Source organism: Pleurodeles waltl, chromosome 10 (genome assembly GCF_031143425.1).
Source record: "Pleurodeles waltl isolate 20211129_DDA chromosome 10, aPleWal1.hap1.20221129, whole genome shotgun sequence".
Classification (NCBI taxonomy): domain Eukaryota; kingdom Metazoa; phylum Chordata; class Amphibia; order Caudata; family Salamandridae; genus Pleurodeles; species Pleurodeles waltl.
In genome coordinates, this window is record NC_090449.1 from 377,676,136 (window position 1) to 377,695,275 (window position 19,140).

The following is a 19,140-nucleotide window of genomic DNA, read 5'->3' on the forward strand; positions in this document are numbered from 1 at the left end:
GTAAGAAACGTCCGGCTTACCAACAGGAAACAAGTGTTTCCTGGCACTCAAATTGTGTGAGTATTTCTCTCACTGGTGCTTTAGCTTCATGTTTAATGGGATATTGAGGTTGAGGCTGAGGCTCTGGTTGTGTGCTAATAGGTATTATGTGGTATGGAGAGTCTCTGTCCCAGCCCACATGATTGCAATACAGCACAGGGGCTTTTGCCAATACCCAAAAGAAGGCATAATAACTTCTTCCCCGAATGGAAGATTGCAGGCAAATTCTAGAAGTCAATCCTTTCCTGCCAATAGGATAACATAGTGCAGTGTAAATTTTTCTCAGAATATTACTTTAATTGTGCACCCAATGTCTCTTTCGAGATGCAATTTTAATTTGTAAACTCTGTTAGGGGGAGACACGCATGTCTGCAGTTTCAGCTTCTATATAATCATTAATTGCTGTCTCATAAAGAAGCCTTTGAAGATTCTGGCAAACTATTGTGACCTCTGCCACACTGTCTGGCAGAGTCAGTGCCCACTTCTTGTTCCTCATCAAAGCTCTCAAAATGTGTGACATTTGGAGCTGAAATAGCTGCCACATTTTTCTTTTTAAACTATGCTTTCTGTTGGGAAGGTTTCTCTTCCTTTTTATGGAAGTTTCAGCTGAGCGTTGTGAATCTTTTCTTGGTTTCACGCACTCATTTTGTTGTTCGGAACGTCCACCTCTCTCTCTTCGTTTATCTGGTCAGTCCTGAAAGGAACAACATTGGTGTGTATAGGTATATCGATATCTATCTGAAGTTTTCAAACTATATCTATTTCAAAAGTTATATAATTTGTCAGAGGTCTCCGGATGTGGGGATTCTCCTCTCTGTTTTACATTTTCTTTGTTTTGTTTTTTGTTTAAGCCCAGCAGTGTTTAGAACCCTCTGTTGCTTGCTTGGTCGAGTCCTTATTGAATTTTGCTTGTAGTTGTGGTTTACTTGGGCTGGCTCCTAAACTATCCTGACCTATACTAGAATAGGTCTTGGCAATAATTTTTGTCAGCTCACGCTCCTGATCCTGTACAGGAATATCCTGAATATCCTGGAGCGTATGCGGACTGCCAGAGCTACTGCTTCCCCTTTATGGTTACTCAATATTATTGAGGATGCTGAGGCAAAGTTGCCCATTAACTGCATCCTTCAATCTAGGGCCAGGCAGCCCTGTATTCAACTTGAATTTGTTTTGACACTTCTGGAAGATTCACAAGTGTCGATGTACATGTGCAGTAGTGCAGCGTGTAGCAAATACTGCCCCCCATGAGGCGCAGTTGTCCACGGAGGGAAGCACATTGTGAGAATTTTATGTTTATCTTGGGGTCCCATAAGGGGAAATGTTGCTTCTAAAGCACTTAGGAGTATATTTATGAGCCCCTAGTGCCACTGAAGCATGACTTTTTGTGTCGCTCCAGTGGAGCTATGCACAGTGTCATATTTACAAGGTGGTGTTAGGCCACTTTTTGTGGCTTAATGCCACCTTGTAAATACGACCCCTTCATAAGCAGCCCTTTGTGTGGAAGGGGCATGCAATGGGTGTTGCTGTTGGCATGCCACAGCAGCACCCGTTGCATTTTTACGCTGCCTCAAATGTACACGTTTTCATAAACCTGAGGCTGCGCCAAAGTCTAATGCCACCCCAGGGGAGGTGTTAGCAAGGCGCAAGGAGGAGGAATACTTTATTCCTCATTGTTTTTTGCTTTTTCTATGTGCGCTGCATTCTGCAGCATGCAAAGTGCGGGAAGGTGTCCCTTTCTGCACTCAAACAATCTTTCAAAATGACTCTTTGGCAGCCCTGTGTTGGCTGCATTCTACAGCCCACACAGAAGTGGCAAATCACAATTGGTGATTGTTTATGTGCCTCGAAGGGACACCTTTCCGGACATAAACAATCACTCCCCTCAACGCAGACATCCTTGCACACTGGTGCAAAGATGCCTACGTTGCCGCAGGTAGCTAAATTCAGTGCCAGCAAATGGGACAACATAGAGGTGCGCCATATTCAATTAAATACGGCGCATCCCTGCATTGTGAAAATGACAGAGTGTGGCACTGCATATTTTGGCACAGAATTGCGCTCCGTTATTTTCCTATAAATATAGGCATTATTTTTTATGCTAACCAAAACAGGATTTCTTCACGTTTGTTGGGTACCTTACCCTTGATCTAATGTACTGTTTTAGGATTAATGCCTGACGTAAACATATGTTGTTGCACGGGAGCAGCTCTTGCTGGGCCAGTATTTAATGTTTGCATTACAAATTGTATTAAGCGTCTACATACTTGTACTAAATCATTATACAGGTGTCACACTTCTGCTACCATCATGGTATTGGCAGTAGGGTCTGGTGTATATGTGGCCAGCTGTGGCCATGTAGGACTTTCATTACTCAAAGAACACAGTCCAACATTGTGTGCAACGTGTGGTAGGGCACCATCAAGCTAACTTTGGTGTTCTTGATGAGATTGAGGTCATTCTAAATATGCATATGCTCTGTATTGTGTGGGTATGTTAGCAGAAATGTAGTGATGAAATGCATGTCAGCTCCCATCACTGCTGGAAAAATTACCCAATGAAAAAAATAAATCAGTTCTGTGTGCTGTATTTGCCTCAATTACAAATGTAACTGCTCCTTCCTCCTTCATGAGGCCATTATTTACTAAATGATTTGTGCGGGGGAGCCTCATGTTTTCTGCAATTACAACCTGTTGGGGTTCCGCCACATTTCAATATAGTATAGTTCAGAGATAGGCACACCAACTGGGATTTTAATATTTTTACAGGTTCAAGTTTGAACAGCCTACAGTAAAAATAGGTGCTACCTTTCTTAGCTGAGGAGGATATTCCCAATTCCACAAATGTCAGTGTATAAGGTAATTAGGGTGTCTTTAGCATATAGTGAGACAGAAATACCTGGGAGATCCGTAACTCAGTGTCAAACCAATGTTGGAGGTGTCATGTCATAATGACTTCTGTTATAGTAATTAGAGTGCTAGATTTGGGCGGCAGCACCAACGAGCATGAGGACTGAGGCCCTCATTACAACCCTGGTAGTAAATCCCGCTTACCGCCGTGTTGACTGCTGCCAACATACCGTGGCCGCAACGGACATCCGCTACAGGTATTACGACCCACATCTCGTAATCCGCCACAATACAGACACCGACACAAGTCTGCCACACCAAAGGTCAGTGATAAACTGGCGATAGCAAAACCTACACCGTCACGCCAACAGGAATACGCCCACTGTATAACAACCCACGAATCAACGCGGTGGTCATTCAATCGCGGTAAACCATTTGTGGTACACACCACCGCGCTCAACGCTCAAAATACACACACATTTATAAAACACAACCACATTGGACAATTCAAAATACACACACCTGATACACATACACACACCACACCCACACACCCACAACACTATAAAACACACACCCACAACCCCTTACAATGACATTTTTGGAAGAAGCAGAGAGAGAGAGAATAGCAAACACAACACCGGCATCCACAGGCACACAACACCATCACTCATACAATATCCATGCACCTCAAAGACAATACCCCAACACAACACATCCCACAGCACAACAAACATCACCTCACACATCACCCACACCACATTATGGCACCTCAAGAACACCCCAGGTTTTCTGAGGAGGAGCTCACGGTCACGGTGGAGGAAATCGTCTGTGTAGAGCCACAGCTATTCGGATCACAGGTGCAGCAGCCATCCATTGCAAGGAAGATGGAGTTATGGAGGAGAATTGTCGACAGGGTCAACGCAGTGGGACAGCATCCAAGAACATGGGATGACATCAGGAAGAGGTGGAATGACCTTTGGGGGAAGGTGTGTTCCAGGGTATCCAGACACCAGGTAGCCGTACAGAGGACTGGCGGTGGGCCCCACCTCCTCCCCCAACACTAACATCATGAGAGGAGGCGCAAGTCTTGGCGATCATGCATCCTGAGGCCTCGCAGGAGTAGCAGGAGGACTGGACTCTGGTAAGTCATATCTTTACTACTATATCCCCCCACTCTACCTGCATGCCATCACAAACTCCTACCCCTACCCTCACACCCATCACCCCAAAACCTCACAGTTACCCAGTTACCCCACTAGCACAATGCAACCATCCCAATACCAAGCCCTGCATGTACCAGCAATGCATGGACACCCATCACAGACCTGCATGGACACCCATCACCAAAGCATGTCCAGTAGAGAGACTCACCCAGGCCACAAAATCGCCACTCACACAAGGGCCAAGGCAACAATGCAAGCACAGGAGTAGAGGGAAACATTGCACAGGATGGCACACACAGATACAATAACTATGCATTTACACCCCAACAGGACCCCTACACAACGTCTCCAGAGAGGAGGTGCCAGCCATATTCAGTCCCCCCCACAGAAGAGGCCCACAGTGATGATAGCAGCTCAGCACGCCTAGATCAAGATGACCAGCCTGGCCCATCAGGGACCTCTGGACAGTCGGTTCCCCTGCCACAGTCACAAACCACCACTGAACCTCCCCCTCAGGAAACACCACCAAAGCACCCACCCAGCAGGCCCATGCCTTGTCCCCAGGACACATCAATCAGCAGTGTGTCCACCACTACAGGGACCCCAGGCAGACCCACTAACCTAAGGCAATCAGGGACCGGGGGTCAGTGGCAGTGGGTACACGGTTCAGGGGGTAGAGGCACAGGACAACAGGGAAACTGGGAGGACTGCTGTGCAACAGGGGGAGGACAGGCCCGGGGAACCCACTCTCCATGAGGCACTCTCCAACATCATGGGAGCATACCACCATTCCCAGGAGACCATGGGCACGGTACTGGCCAAGTTTCAGGAGACCCAGTGGCTGCAGGAGGAACAGTACCAGGGGATCAGGGAGGACTTGAAGTCCATTAACATCACCCTGGTCACCATTGCAGGGGTGCTGGCAGACATGGCCAACACCATGAGGGACACAGTGGCACACCAACGGGCCCCTGACACTAGCCCAACGATGAACAGCCCTCCATGTCCGCAGGCGCTAGTGGATAGGAGGTCCCACCGCAGGACCAACAGGCCACCACCACCTCACCCCCTGCAGAAGGAGAACCACTCCGCAAACGGTCCCCGTGATCCAGGCACAAGACAGAGAACATTGCCAACACCCCCAACAGGAAATACGACTCTCTTGATTGTCACCCTTCTGTCCCAATCTGTCACTCTGACCACCTTGAACTGCCATTACTCCACTTCTATGCCCTCTTGGACAATGCACCTGTGATACCAAGACACTGGACTCTACCATGGACATTCCTCCACCATCACCCCAGCCCATTGCACATCCCCCTCCGCTGAGTAGCACTTAAATAAACACCCTTGAACCACAAAAAATTCTGGAGTCTGTCTGTACTTTCACAAATGTGTTATTGCAACCTCTCTGAAAAATATCAATGTCAATGTTCATTTGCACATACCAAAGTATGACAGTTGTTAGGTAGCAGTAAAAATAGCAGAAGGCAGAATGTGGTACCCAGATCTGTGAAAAGGGAAGCCAAAGTGAACTGTCAGGGTCCATACACAGAGGTAAAAAAGCTGAATCATGCAATGTCCTACAGCAGTCTGACATGAGAGGAGCAGTGCCAGTCTCTTACCTGTGTCTCACTGGAAGTATTGCAGGATGATGTTGTTTCAGTTGTTATCTTCTTCTTCTGCCTCCTCTTCATCGCTGTCCACAAGCTCCACAGATGCCACAAGACCAATATCAGGCCCATCCTCCTGCAGAAAAGGCAACTGACGTCGCAAAGCCAGGTTGTGCAACATACAGCATGCCACGATGATCTGGCACACCTTCTTCGGTGAGTAGTATAGGGAGCCACCTGTCAGATGGAGGCACCAGAACCTGGCCTTCAGGAGGCCGAAGGTCCGCTGTATAATCCGCCTTGTACGCCCATGTGCCTCATTGTAACGTTCCTCTGCCCTTGTCATGGCATTCCTCACTGGGGTCAGTAGCCATGAGAGGTTGGGGTAACCAGAGTCACCTGCAAATATCGTGGGTATCTGTTAGACATACACAAACCCTTAGGGACTCTCCAATACCCAGACACCTAGTCAAACTGTGTGGGGACCTTGGGCTCACCTATTAGCCACACACCGTGCCTCTGGAGTTGGCCCATCACATAAGGGATGCTGCTATTCCTCAAAATGTAAGCGTCATACACTGAGCCAGGATACTTGGCATTCACATGGGAGATGTGATGGTCTGCCAAGCACACCATCTGCACATTCATGGAATGGTAGCTTTTGCGGTTTCTGTACACCTGTTCATCCCTGCGGGGTGGGACAAATGCCACGTGTGTACCATCGATGCACCAATGATGTTGGGGATATGTCCCAGGGCATAGAAGTCACCTTTCACTGTGGGCAAATCCTCCAACTGGGGGTAAACGATCTGGCTGCGCATGTGTTTCAGCAGGGCAGACAACACTCTGGACAACACGTTAGAGAACATTGGCTGTGACATCCCTGATGCCATGGCCACTGTTGTTTGAAAGGAACCACTGGCCAGGAAATGGAGCACTGACTGGACCTGTACTATAGGGGGGATTCCTGTGGGATGGCGGATAGCTGACATCAGGTCTGGCTCCAATTTGGGCACACAGTTCATGGATTGTGGCTCGATCAAGTCTGTAGGTGATAATTATGTGTCTGTCTTCCATTGTCGACAGGTCCACCAGCAGTCTGTACACCGGAGGATGATGCCATCTCATCATCTGCCCCAGCGGATGTGCCCTATGGAGGAGAAAGGTGAACAGAGGGTCATATACCACACAGGTTGCACAAGGGTGTTTTGCACTATTGTGATTTAATCTGTGTGTGGCGCTGTCTGTCCGTATTCCTGCCCAAAAGTGCTGTGACGCAGTCCCTGCCATGTGTCCCCCTGAAATGGCGTCTGCCTGACCTGTAAGGATGGACAAGGGGAAATGAGGTAACTGCGCTGGCGTTGTGTAGTGTCGCGGTAGGCGGTCAAAGACCACTGCACAGTTAAGCATTGGTTATCATTGGGCCCTATGGGTTCCAGGAGCCAATAAAAATGTACACCGGCGGTGACGGTACACACCGCTGCGGACGTGACCACCAGTTTCTGTCTGTTCACTCACTTGATACCTGACCTTCAACAGGAGAGGACCTACACTGCATGTGCTGCTGTGACCTGAGTCTGGAAGTGACAATGGCTACAGTATCTGGGGAAAGGGTCCCTGCCTTCACCACGGAGGAGTTGGACAACCTGGTGGATGGGGTCCTCCCCAGTACACGCTACTCTACGGTCCTCCAGACAAACAGGTGAGTACACTGTGTGCATGGTGGATGGGACATTAATGTATGTAGTGGCGTGGATGGAAGGCTGTGACCTGCATGTGAGGATGGTCAGTGTATATGTTTCAGGGCATGGGTGGGAAGTTGGGGCCAATGAGTAAGAATAACTGGACGGGGGAGTAAAATCCATTCTTACTTTACCTTTCCTGTAGGTCAGCGCCCACCAGAAGAAGGGTATTTGTCGTGCCATCGCCAAGGAAGTGTGGACCCTGGGGGTCTATCATAGACGCAGCACCCACTGCTGCAAGAGATGGGAGGACCTGCACTGCTGGAGCAAGAAGATGGTGGAGGCCCAGCTGGAGATGGCCTCCCAACGTGGAAGGGGTGCCTGTTGCACCATGACCCCCCTGATGTTCCGGATCCCGGCGGTGGCATATCCGGTGTTGGATGGGCGCTTGAGGGCATCACAGCAGCCAAAAGGGGGCGAGTACATTCTCATTCAGCTGACTCTGCACGCTTTACAAGGTGTCTGGGTGGGGGAAGTGGGCTGTGGGTTCCCCTAGGCCAGGGCGAACTTGTTAGGGTAGGTCCCTTGTTAGGCAGGCTCTGTGGCACTCCAACCCCAATAGTGGTAGTGGCCATCTACACCTAGTCAGGCTCCCGTGGGTTCCAGGTGTGCAGCAAATGGGCTTAGGCATTGTCCCCCATGGACAGGTGATTTTCCTAATAACTGTTAGTGCAGGGCCTAGTGCATAGGGCTGCTCCCTGTGTGTTGTGTCCGCCAACTGTGTTGTTGTTGCTAGCATTGACCATGTGTATCCTCTGTCTTTCCCCCCTTTTTTTTCTCACCCTGTCCTTGTGTGCATTAGCATCATCAGGCAGAGGAGCAGTGGCACCAGAGCAGGAGGAGGCTGCAACCCACATGGCCCTAGAGGGTGAATGTACGGAGTCTGAAAACATCAGTGGGACAGAATGCGAGGGGAGCTCAACGATGGGGACAGGAGGGGACACCAGCGACAGTGACTCCACCTCTGATGGGAGCTCCCTTGTGGTGGCAGGAACCTCTGTGCCCATCACAACAACAGGTACAGCCGCCACCCCCCCTACCAGCACCGCCCTCCCATCAGCCCCTCACCGTGTTTCCCGTGCTCACTCACCCAAGAGGGCGGGCAGCTCCTTTGCCCCAGGCACCTCAGGCCCTGCCCCAGTCAGCCCTGCTGCCCTCAGTGAGGAGTCTATTGACCTCCTGAGATCCCTCACTGTTGGGCAGTCAACCATTCTGAATGCCATCCAGGGTGTCAAGAGGCATTTGCAACAAACAAATGCATACAATGAGGGCATTCATTCTGGCGTGGTGGCCCAACAGAGAGCATTTCAGACTCTGGCCTCAGCTCTGATGGCAGCCATTTTCCCTGTGTCCAGCCTCCCCCCTCCAACCTCCACTACTCCGACCCAATCCCCTCTACCTCAGCCTATCCCAAGTACACCATCAGACCAGTATGCACACTCATCAACAGACAAAAGAGGCTCAGGCAAACATAAGCACCATACCCATGCAGACACACCAACATCCACTGCCTCCACTGTGTCCCCCTCCTCCACGACCTCCACCTCCCTCCCTGTCTCGTCTCCACTCACACCTGCATGCACCACATCCTCATCCACTACCTCCATCACTAGCACGCCCATCACCACACACCACTCACGTGAAATCACCACCCCCACTACCATGCACACGTCCCCTGTGTCTTCTCCCAGTGTGTCTGTGAGCCCTCCTCCCAAAGTACACAAATGCCAGCACACACCCGCTCAACAGCCATCCACCTCACAGCAGCCTCCAGCCCATGCACCTTCACCCAAACTCAGCAGATGTACACTTCCTACAATCACTACCTCTTCCTCCACTCCCAAACCCCCTACATCTTCCCGTCCCAGTGTGTCTAAAAAAGTTTCCTAGCTTCTATTGACCTCTTCCCTACACCTCCCCCCCGTCCTTTCCCTAGGGCCAGTATGTCCAGATCCCAGCCCAGCACCTCAGCCACAAAAGCCTTGTCCAGTGTGGTCCCTGCAAGTCCGGCAACATCGAAAGGCTGCACCCATCAGGACTGCCAGTGTGCCACCTAGTGAGGCCAAGGACCACCCTATTCCGCCACCTGCCAAGGTAAAGAAGGGGCCCGCATGCCGAAGAGAAAAGCTGCACCAACCACCCAGCATGGCGTCATCCAGAACCGAAGATGACAGTGCCAAGGTCCCAGCAGCCTCTTCCAGGTGGAGAAGGGACACAAGGGCAAAGGGAAGTCAGCTCAGGGCACGGAGCCTCCGGGTGAGGGACTGGTGTGACCCATTCTGCAAGACAGACCAGCAACCTGTATGGTGGTGGCCACTTCCACAAAGACCGCCACCTGCACCGCCACCTGCACGTCTGCTGCCTCTACTACAGTCACCAGCATCATCCCCAGTGGGTACCCTTCCGAGACTGCAGGAAACAGACCTGGTGTCTCCCTCCACAAGTGCAGACACCTGCACCACCGGAAGCATCTCCGCCGCAGACACTCCTGCAGCCACCGCCACCTGCCCCGCGACGTGTTCAGCCACTGCCACTACAGCGGACATCAGCAGCATCCCCAGTGGGCAGCCATCCGAGGCTGCAGGAGACATCCTGGACCCTGCACACACTACATGGGGCACCAAAACCAGCACTGGCACTACCAGCAGTTGGCAGGCTGAGTCGCCGCAGGGTGGAGTGTGTCTCTGCCTCCATGGAGTATCATGCTACCCGTTCCCTGAAAACCTCGTGGTTCAGACACCCAGAAGAGGGAATGGAAACTGCCACACCTCAGGTGCAGCATCACTGGGCACAAAGCCCCCTCCAGACCCAGTGGAGAACAGCATCCACTCACCCAGTCCTTGGCAGGATGAAGCACTCTGGGCACAAAGCCCCCTCCAGAACCAGTGGAGAACAGCATCCACTCACCCAGTCCTTGGCAGGATGAATCACTCTGGGCACAAAGCCCCCTCCAGAACCAGTGGAGAACAGCATCCACTCACCCAGTCCTTGGCAGGATGAAGCACCCTGGGCACAAAGCCCCCTCCAGAACCAGAGGAGAACAGCATCCACTCACCCTGTCCTTGGCAGGACGAAGCACACTGGGCACAAAGCCCCTTCCAGAACCAGTGGAAGAAGCCACCCACTTGAAAGACTGTGGCTTTGCACTCCCGAGGACCAAGCAGTGGGCAAACCACCTACTTGAGAGACTGGCTTTGCACTCCCCAGGACCAAGCAGTGGGCAAACCACCCACTTGAGAGACTGTGGCTTAGCACTCCCCAGGACCAGTCAGTGGGCAAACCACCCACTTGAGAGACTGTGGCTTTGCACTCCTAGGACCAAGCAGTGGGCATGGAGCCCCCTCGAGGAGTAGTGGCGTCGTCCCATCATCCGGCTGAGGTGCCCCCCTCCCCTTATCCCTGAGATGCCTGTGTTTTTTTCAACCTGATGCCCCTGCAGTGTTCTCTCCGTTTTGAGGCAGGTGTCATGTGTGGGCCTCGCCCATGCTTTTTGGGACCACTGGTCCACGGACATTTAATGGAACAGTATACGGACTTGTGTACTGTAAATATTTGTATATACTGATGATTTTAAGTTATCTTGGCCTATCTGAATTTTCTATTATTACACTTGTTTAAATCATTTCATTTTGTCCTTGCCTTCTTCCAGGGGGTTACTGGGTGTATCTGTGATGTAATTGGATGTGTTTGTGTGTATGGTGTTGTGAGTGAGGGTTGGTGTGGGGGTGTTGCATATTGTGTGTGTGTGTGTCACTCCTTCTTTCCTCCCCCCCTCTCCTGTGTGCTAGGTGCAGTACTCACCGTGGTCGTCGCCAGAGTCTTTGATGTTCCTGGTAGATGAGGAGGTAGAGCAACATGGGCAGGACCTGTAACTCGGGCTCCATGGCGTCCTGGTTCCTTGTTGGGTGTCCTGATGTCAATGGTTTCCGTTCCAAATACTGTTTCCGCTGTGCTTTTGATGGCGTTGGCAGTGCCCCGGAAAAGCTGGCGGATTAGTGTGGCCGGTACATTGTCTTCCGCCTGTCTGTTGGCGGTTACCTCCGTGGTGTTTGTTGCTACCGCCATGGCGGTCGGAATGTTAAAGTGGCTGTCTGTGTTGGTGGTTTCTGCCATGGTCGAAATTCCATTTTTTTTTACCACTGGCCTGTTGGCGGTATTACCGCCACTTTATCACCGACCGCCAGGGTTGTAATGAGGGCCTGAGTCTAATCCTGCACCATGTGACAGCTGACAGCTTAACCCTTCCTGCCAGCTAGCAGAACCTCACCAGTACCCAAGACGAAAGGTGATTTTTGGCAGCCTTTCACATGACATTTGGATTTTTCAGGGAAATCTTAGAGGTACAGATCTTACCCCTTTCTCTCAGTCACATATGTCTCATACACACAAAGGCAAAGCAGAGGCAGGACTAAGTTCAATACGTTTTATTGAATCAACTGCATTCTATGTAGAAAGGCATGTATTGTGATTGTAAGGATGATACTGTCACAACAATGATTCCTGAATCCCTACCTGCACTACTAAGATTATATACACTGACATGGCAGAGTAAGCCCTAATCTGCCTATCAGGCCCCCGGGAGAACCCCATCCCCCATACCTGTGACTGTAGGTGAGGAAGAGGTCTGCTGGTCTATTGTGAATCCTCCCACATAGAGGGAGAGACTGTGTCAGGCCTCAGAAGAAACTGCAAAGGTGATGTGCAGTGTACGATGGCAACTGGTTGGAATTCCCCACTATCTTCTATGGGCATTAAGATGTTTTATAATAAAGCATCTGGTGTTCTGAGAAAATTCACCTGACACGACAACATGTATATTTAGCTGTATGTGAATTAGGCACATGATGAATGCTTTGTGCCAGCAATAACTCGTAACTTATCACGTTCACAATTGAATAAAGCACAGAATGAAAATGTGCAGAGAACAGAAAAACTAAGGGCCATATTTATACTTTTTGAAGCAAAACTGCGCTAACGCAGTTTTGCGCCAAAACAATTAGCGCCGGCTAACGCCATTCTGAAGCGCCATGCGGGCGCCGTATTTATTCAATGACGTTAGCCGGCGTTATCCGCCGGCGCTGTCTGGTGTGCGTTAAAAAAAAACGACGTACACCAGGCAGCGCTGGCGTAGGGGGAAAATGGCGTATGGGCATCCACAAATGGTGCAAGTCAGGCTGAGGCAAAAAAATTGCCACAACCCGATTTGCGCAATTTGTTTACGACGCCCATCCCCCATTGAAATGACTCCTGTCTTAGCAAAGACAGGAGTCATGCCCCCTTGCCCAATGGCCATGCCCAGGGGACTTCTGTCCCCTGGGCATGGTCATTGGGCATAGTGGCATGTATGGGGGCACAAATCAGGCCCCCCATGCCACAAAAAAAAATACTTACCTGGACTTACCTTAATGTCCATGGGGTGGGTCCCTCCATCCTTGGGTGTCCTCCTGGGGTGGGCAAGGGTGGTAGGGGGTGTCCCTGGGGGCAGGGGAGGGCACCTCTGGGTTCATTCTGAGCCCACAGGTCCCTTAACGCCTGCCCTGACCCAGGCGCTAAAATCCGGCGCTAATGCGGGTTTTTTAGACCCGCCCACTCCCGGGCGTCATTTTTAACGCAAGGAAGGTGTTCACGCAAAAAAATGACGCTAACTCCATGAACTTTTTCGCTAGACGCGTCTAACGCCAAAGTATAAATATGGAGTTAGTTTTGCGTCGAATTTGTGTCGAAAAAAACGATGCAAATTCGGCGCAAACAGAGTATAAATATGCCCCTAAATTCTTTGTAAAAGGACAAACTGATAAAATAATAAAAACATCTCCATTAGAATAAGGCTTTGCTAACATAATGGAAGACGAACAAAAATGCATGCCTGGGAGTAAAAGGGCACATGCTGCAGGCCGAGGCTGAAATAACGTGTCTGTGTATTAGCTAAAGTAACCTCACGACATTCCCAAAGCTGATATATGTAAAGCAGCTACATGGTCCAAACCTCATATGTTCACCAAACATAATTGTGTGGATATTTTAGCATGTCAATAAGCTAATATAGGTCAGGTAGTGCTATGTGCTCCTTTCAAACACCTCAACACCCACAGGTTGGCCATCACTTCCGAGAGGCACTGCTATACAGTCCATGCAGAGCCTCAGTATCTACAGCAACACATGTCTCAAACTGAATATGTTACTTACCCTGTAAGCATCAGTTTGTGACATGTAGTGCTGTAGATTCACATGCGCCCAACCTCCCCCCCAGACACCTCTCGCTGTGACATTTTATTTTACTCTTTCTCACATGGACATCTCATACCTTGCACTTACTATATACTCCATTCTCACCCTACTGCAGGCAAACAATCCAACAATGAAGTTGATGCTTATGCGCAGTATCATCAAGAAGAAGGAGTCACTTTACCTCGTGGCCTCAAAAGACTTTCTTCAAAGAAATAAAACCTGCACATATCCAGACCCAACACTAGATGGCAGGAGTATGCAGAGCAAGTGAATCTACAGTACTACATGCCAGAACCAGAGGCTTAGATGGTAAGTAACATAGGCGGTCATTACAACATTGGTGGTAAAAGCCGCTTACCGTCGTGCAGAAGACCGCCAACACACCGCCGCGGCCGCGGAATTCCGCCACAGCTATTATGACCCACATCTCTGAATCGGCCAAAATTCAGACACCCACACAAGTCCGCCACACCAAAGGTCAGTGATAAACTGGCGAAAATAAATCCTCCACCGTCACGCCAACATAAATACGCCCACACTATCACGACACACGAGTCCACGCGGCGGTCTTTCATCCGCGGTATTCCAATGGTGGTACACACCGCCGCGCTCAAAATACACACACTCTAACAAAACATCCCCACATTGGACAATTCAAAATACACACACCTGAGACACATACACACACCACTCCCACACACCCATTACAACATAAAACATACACCCACATCACCCACAAACCCCCACGACAAAAAATTCAGGAAGAAGGCCAGAGAGAGACACCACCAGCAAAAACAACAGCATCCACAGGCACACAACACCATCACCCACACAACTTCCACGCCCCTCACACAACACACCACTACATATCACCACACTTATCACCACACACTCCACCCCACACATCACCTACATCACCCCATGGCACGGCAAAGACACCCCAGGTTCTCGGAGGAGGAGCTCAGGGTTATGGTGGAGGAAATCGTCCGGGTAGAGCCACAGCTATTCGGATCACAGGTGCAGCACACCTCAATTGCAAGGAAGATGGAGCTATGGCGAAGAATAGTGGACAGGGTCAACGCAGTGGGACAGCACCCAAGAAATCGGGAGGACATCAGGAAAAGGTGGAACGACCTACGGGGGAAGGTGCGTTCCGTGGTCTGAAGACACCACCTGTCGGTTCAGCGGACTGGCGGCGGACCCCCACCTCCTCCCCCACAACTAACAACATTGGAGGAGCAGGTCTTGGCGATTCGGCATCCTGAGGGCCTCGCAGGAGTAGGTGGAGGAATGGACTGTGGTAAGTCAAATCTTAATTATTACATCCCCCACCCTACCTGCATGCCAGCACATACCCCCATCATAACCCTCACCCCATCACTCTAACTCCTCACAAATGTCCCAACATCACAAACCACACAACCTAACACCAAGCCCTGCATGCAACAACAAAGCATGGACACCCATCACTAAAGCATGCACACTGCACATACCCATACACCCCCCTAAACCACCATCACACTACATGTCATACCTATGTATATGTAACTGTACATTTGAATTGGAATGTTTACAGCTTGTTAAACTAATACATATTTTAATCAATTGACAGACTCCATACTTGTATTAGTTCCAAGGATGTTTATTTCTGTGATAATAAGTGTAGGGAGTATTGCAATGGGCTAGGTTGATGGTGGAGGAATGTCCAGGATGTAGTCCAGTCTATTTGTATCACAGGTGCATTGTCCAGGGGGGCATAGGAAGTGGAGCAATGGCAGTTCAAGGTGGATAGGATGACAGAGTGGGGACACAAGGGCGACATTCAGGGGAGTCTTATTTCCTGGCGGGGGCCTTGGCAATGTTCTCTGGCTTCTGCCTGGATCACAGGGACCTTTTGCGTGGTGGTTCTCCTTCTGCAGGACGGGAGGTGCTGGTGGCCTGTTGTTCCAGTGGCAGGGCCTCCAGTCCACTAGCATCAGCGGAGGTGGAGGGCTGTTCATTGGTGTGGCTAGTGTCAGGGGCCTGATGGTGTGCCACTGCCTCCCTCATGGTGTTGCCCATGTATGCCAGCACCCCTGCAATGGTGACGAAAGTGGTCTGGATGTCTCTCAGGTCCTCCCTGATCCCCAGGTACTTTCCCTCCTGCAGCCGCTGGGTCTCCTGCAGCTTGGCCAGTATCTCTATCATGGTCTCCTGGGAATGGTGGTATGCTCCAAGGATGTTGGTGAGTGCCTCGTGGAGAGTCGGTTCCCTGGGCCTGCCCTCCCCCTGTCGCACAGCAGTGATCCCAGCTTCCCTGTTGTCCTGTGCCTCTGTCCCCTGAACCGTGTGTCCAATGCCACTGACCCCAGGTCCCTGATCATCCTGTGTTTATGGGGTTGCCTGGGGTCCCTGTTGTGGTGGACACACTGCTGATTTATGTGTCCTGGGGACAGAGGTATGGGCCCGCTGGGTGGGTACTGTGGTGGTATTTCCTCAGGGGGGAGGCTCTGTGGTGGTTTGGGAATGTGGCTGGGTCACTGACTGTCCAGAGGTACCTTATGGGCCAGATTCTTCATCCTGATCCAGGCGCCCAGAGGTGCTGTCATCACTGTTGGCCTCTTCTGGGGGGACTGGATATTGCTGGCACCTCCTCTCTGGTGATGTTGTGTGGGGGTCCTGTAGGGATGTAAATGCAGTGTTATTGTTTCTGCGTGTGACATCTTGTGCATGGGTATGTTTCCCTCTATGGTTGTTGTTACTAAAGCAGCTTTGGCTCGTGTGAGTTGTGATTTGGTTGACTAAGTGATTGTCACTAGTGTGCATGCTGTGGTGCTGGGTGTCCATGCAGGTCTGTGATGGGGGTCCATGCATTAGTGTAGCATTCAGGGCTTGGTATTGGGATGGGTGAGTTGTGATGGAGGGGTATATGTGAGGTGGTGGAGTGATGGGGATGAGGGTAATGGTAGGAGTTTGTGATGGCATACAGGTAGGCAGGGATAAAGTAGTAAAGATTTGACTTACCACAGTCCAGTCCTCCTGCTACTCCTGCAGGCCCTCAGGATTCATGATCGCCAAGATGTGCTCCTCCCATGTTGTTAGTTGGGGGGGAGGAGGTGGGGGTCCACCAACAGTCCTCTATACAGCTATCTGGTGTCTTGCTACCAAGGAACTCACCTTCCCCCATAAGTCGTTTCACCTCTTCCTGATGTCATCTATTCTTCTGTGGTGCTGTCCCACGGCATTGACCCTGTCCACGACTCTCCGCCATAGCTCCATCTTCCTAGCAATGGACGTCTGCTGCACCTGTGATCTGAATAGCTCCTTCTCTGAGAACCGGGGGTGTCTTCGTGGAGCCATGGGTGTACTGTGAGTGGTGTGTGTGAGGGTGTGTGGGGTGATGTGTTGGGGAGTGTGCTGTGAGGTGCGTTGATGGCGTATGGGTGATGGTGTTTTGTGGCTCTGATTCAGTGGGTGCTCCTGGCTTGTCTTTCACTCAGTTTTCAATAGTTTTTTCGTACCGGGTTGTGTGTAGTGTGTGTGTGTTTTATATTGGAGTAGGTATGTGGGTGTTGTGTGTGTATGTGTGTCAGGTGTGTGTAGTTTGAATTGTCCAATGTTGTGTTGTTTTGTTAGTGTGTGTGTATTTTGAGCGCAGCGGTCTGTACCGCCAATGGTTTACCGCGGTTGAATGTCCGCCACGGTGATTCGTGGGTCATAATGCTGTGGGCGTATTTCTGTTGGCATAACGGTGTGGGTTTTGGTACCGCCATTTTATCACTGACCTTTGGGCTGGTGGACTTGTGTGTGTGTCTGTATAGTGGTGGATTCCTATGTGTGGGTCATAATACGCTTAGTGGTATACCGCTGCGGTCGCAATATGTTGGTGGCAGTCAGCATGGCGGTAAGCGGCACTTACCACCAATGTCATAATGAGGGCCTATGTTTGTTAGTGAATAAATTCCGTTGGACAGGGTTTTCATGCCGTTATCGACAACCGCCCAAGCCTTTTCTATGTTGTAGCAGCTTCTATCTGAGAAAGTTTCCATATCTCATTATACATAGCATAGATAAATCTTTTAGAGAGCTATTTCCTAGGACCTAACAAGAAGTCCTGCAAGTCTATGTCTTCAGAAAGTGTGTTAAGGGGTTCTTTAATTGCATCTAATGTGTTAGACTGTACCCATTGTTGACACAGTTTACCCACACTGTATGTAGTAATTATCCCTGTGTGTTGACCTGAGATAAAGCGAGGATCTGGCCGGCTACTCTTGAAACCCCCTGAGGAATTTAAAAAACGCGCCTGACATCCATTGGTGTCTATTGGCCAAACTAACCACCCGCTGGGACTGGAAAGTGAAGAATTATAGGTACCAGCCTGAATCTTTGCATCTAGCTCTTCTTCGGTGTTATTCAGGAAGAATTGCCAATCATTAAACTTAGCCGGTGTGGGGATACTGGGCGTGTTCATTTCTTTTATTTTTGCTAACCCTAGGCAGGATGTCTGTTGAACAGTGTTATTTAAAAAAAAAATTGTACAGGAATCAGGCATGCTCTAAACAAGGCTTCCCTACCCTGTATCTGCCAATCTTGTGTTTCCTATACACTCTTTAAATCAATAGTGTTCTTCCAGTGATCGTAACCTTCAACGGAAAGACAGGAAAAAAAGGAATCTGAATATATCAGTTTTGTATCTGTTAGCAAAATGTTCCTAATTTTTGAAGGAGTTAATTTGAAAAAATATGACTCGGAATTTCTTGTGTCATGCCCAGAAAAATAAGTTAATTTCTCTAAATAACTTTTCGGGCTCCCCAGTGGTGGTGTCAAACAATATTCCCACTGTGTTTAATTAAGTACCGGTCTATGTCTAGTTGCATGGTGCAGGTAGTAATGTCCCCAATTATTGTAGTAGAACATTTCCCCATAATTCATTGTTTTTACATATACACCATCACTTTCAAATACTCAATAGTCCTTCATTTCAGTTAACATAGAATCAACTGTCTGGACATCCCAATCATTAGATGCAACACTGGGTGTAATAACATCTGTCATAGATATTTTAAATACATATGGAATTTGAATGACCTCAGTAGGCCCGTATATTTCAAATGGAACTTTGTCCCACACAATCCCATCAGAAATGGGTACAGCTGAAATGTTCACCAGGGACAAGTCTCTGAGCACCTTGTGTGAGGAGTGATATGGAGTTAAGACTTCATCCACTGGTGCGACAGGGGCGCGTTCAGTAATGTTATGACCATTTATAAGCAAGAAGAAAACCAATCCATAGAAATAAGGTAGAAAATGTTAGGCAGAACCATAAATAGTTCCAGGAGGATATTAAGTAATTCTTTTTGAGCCATAGATATAGGTTGCGTTTCTTTGAAACATTTCCAATAACTAGAGTGGATGAGTCTGAAGAAAAGTCATCAATATCGATGAAGTAACCAGAGCCAGTCTCTGCAAAGACAGGAGCAAGTGCAGTACTTGTAGATGGGTCCATGTCACGTGGAGCCTCATAGTA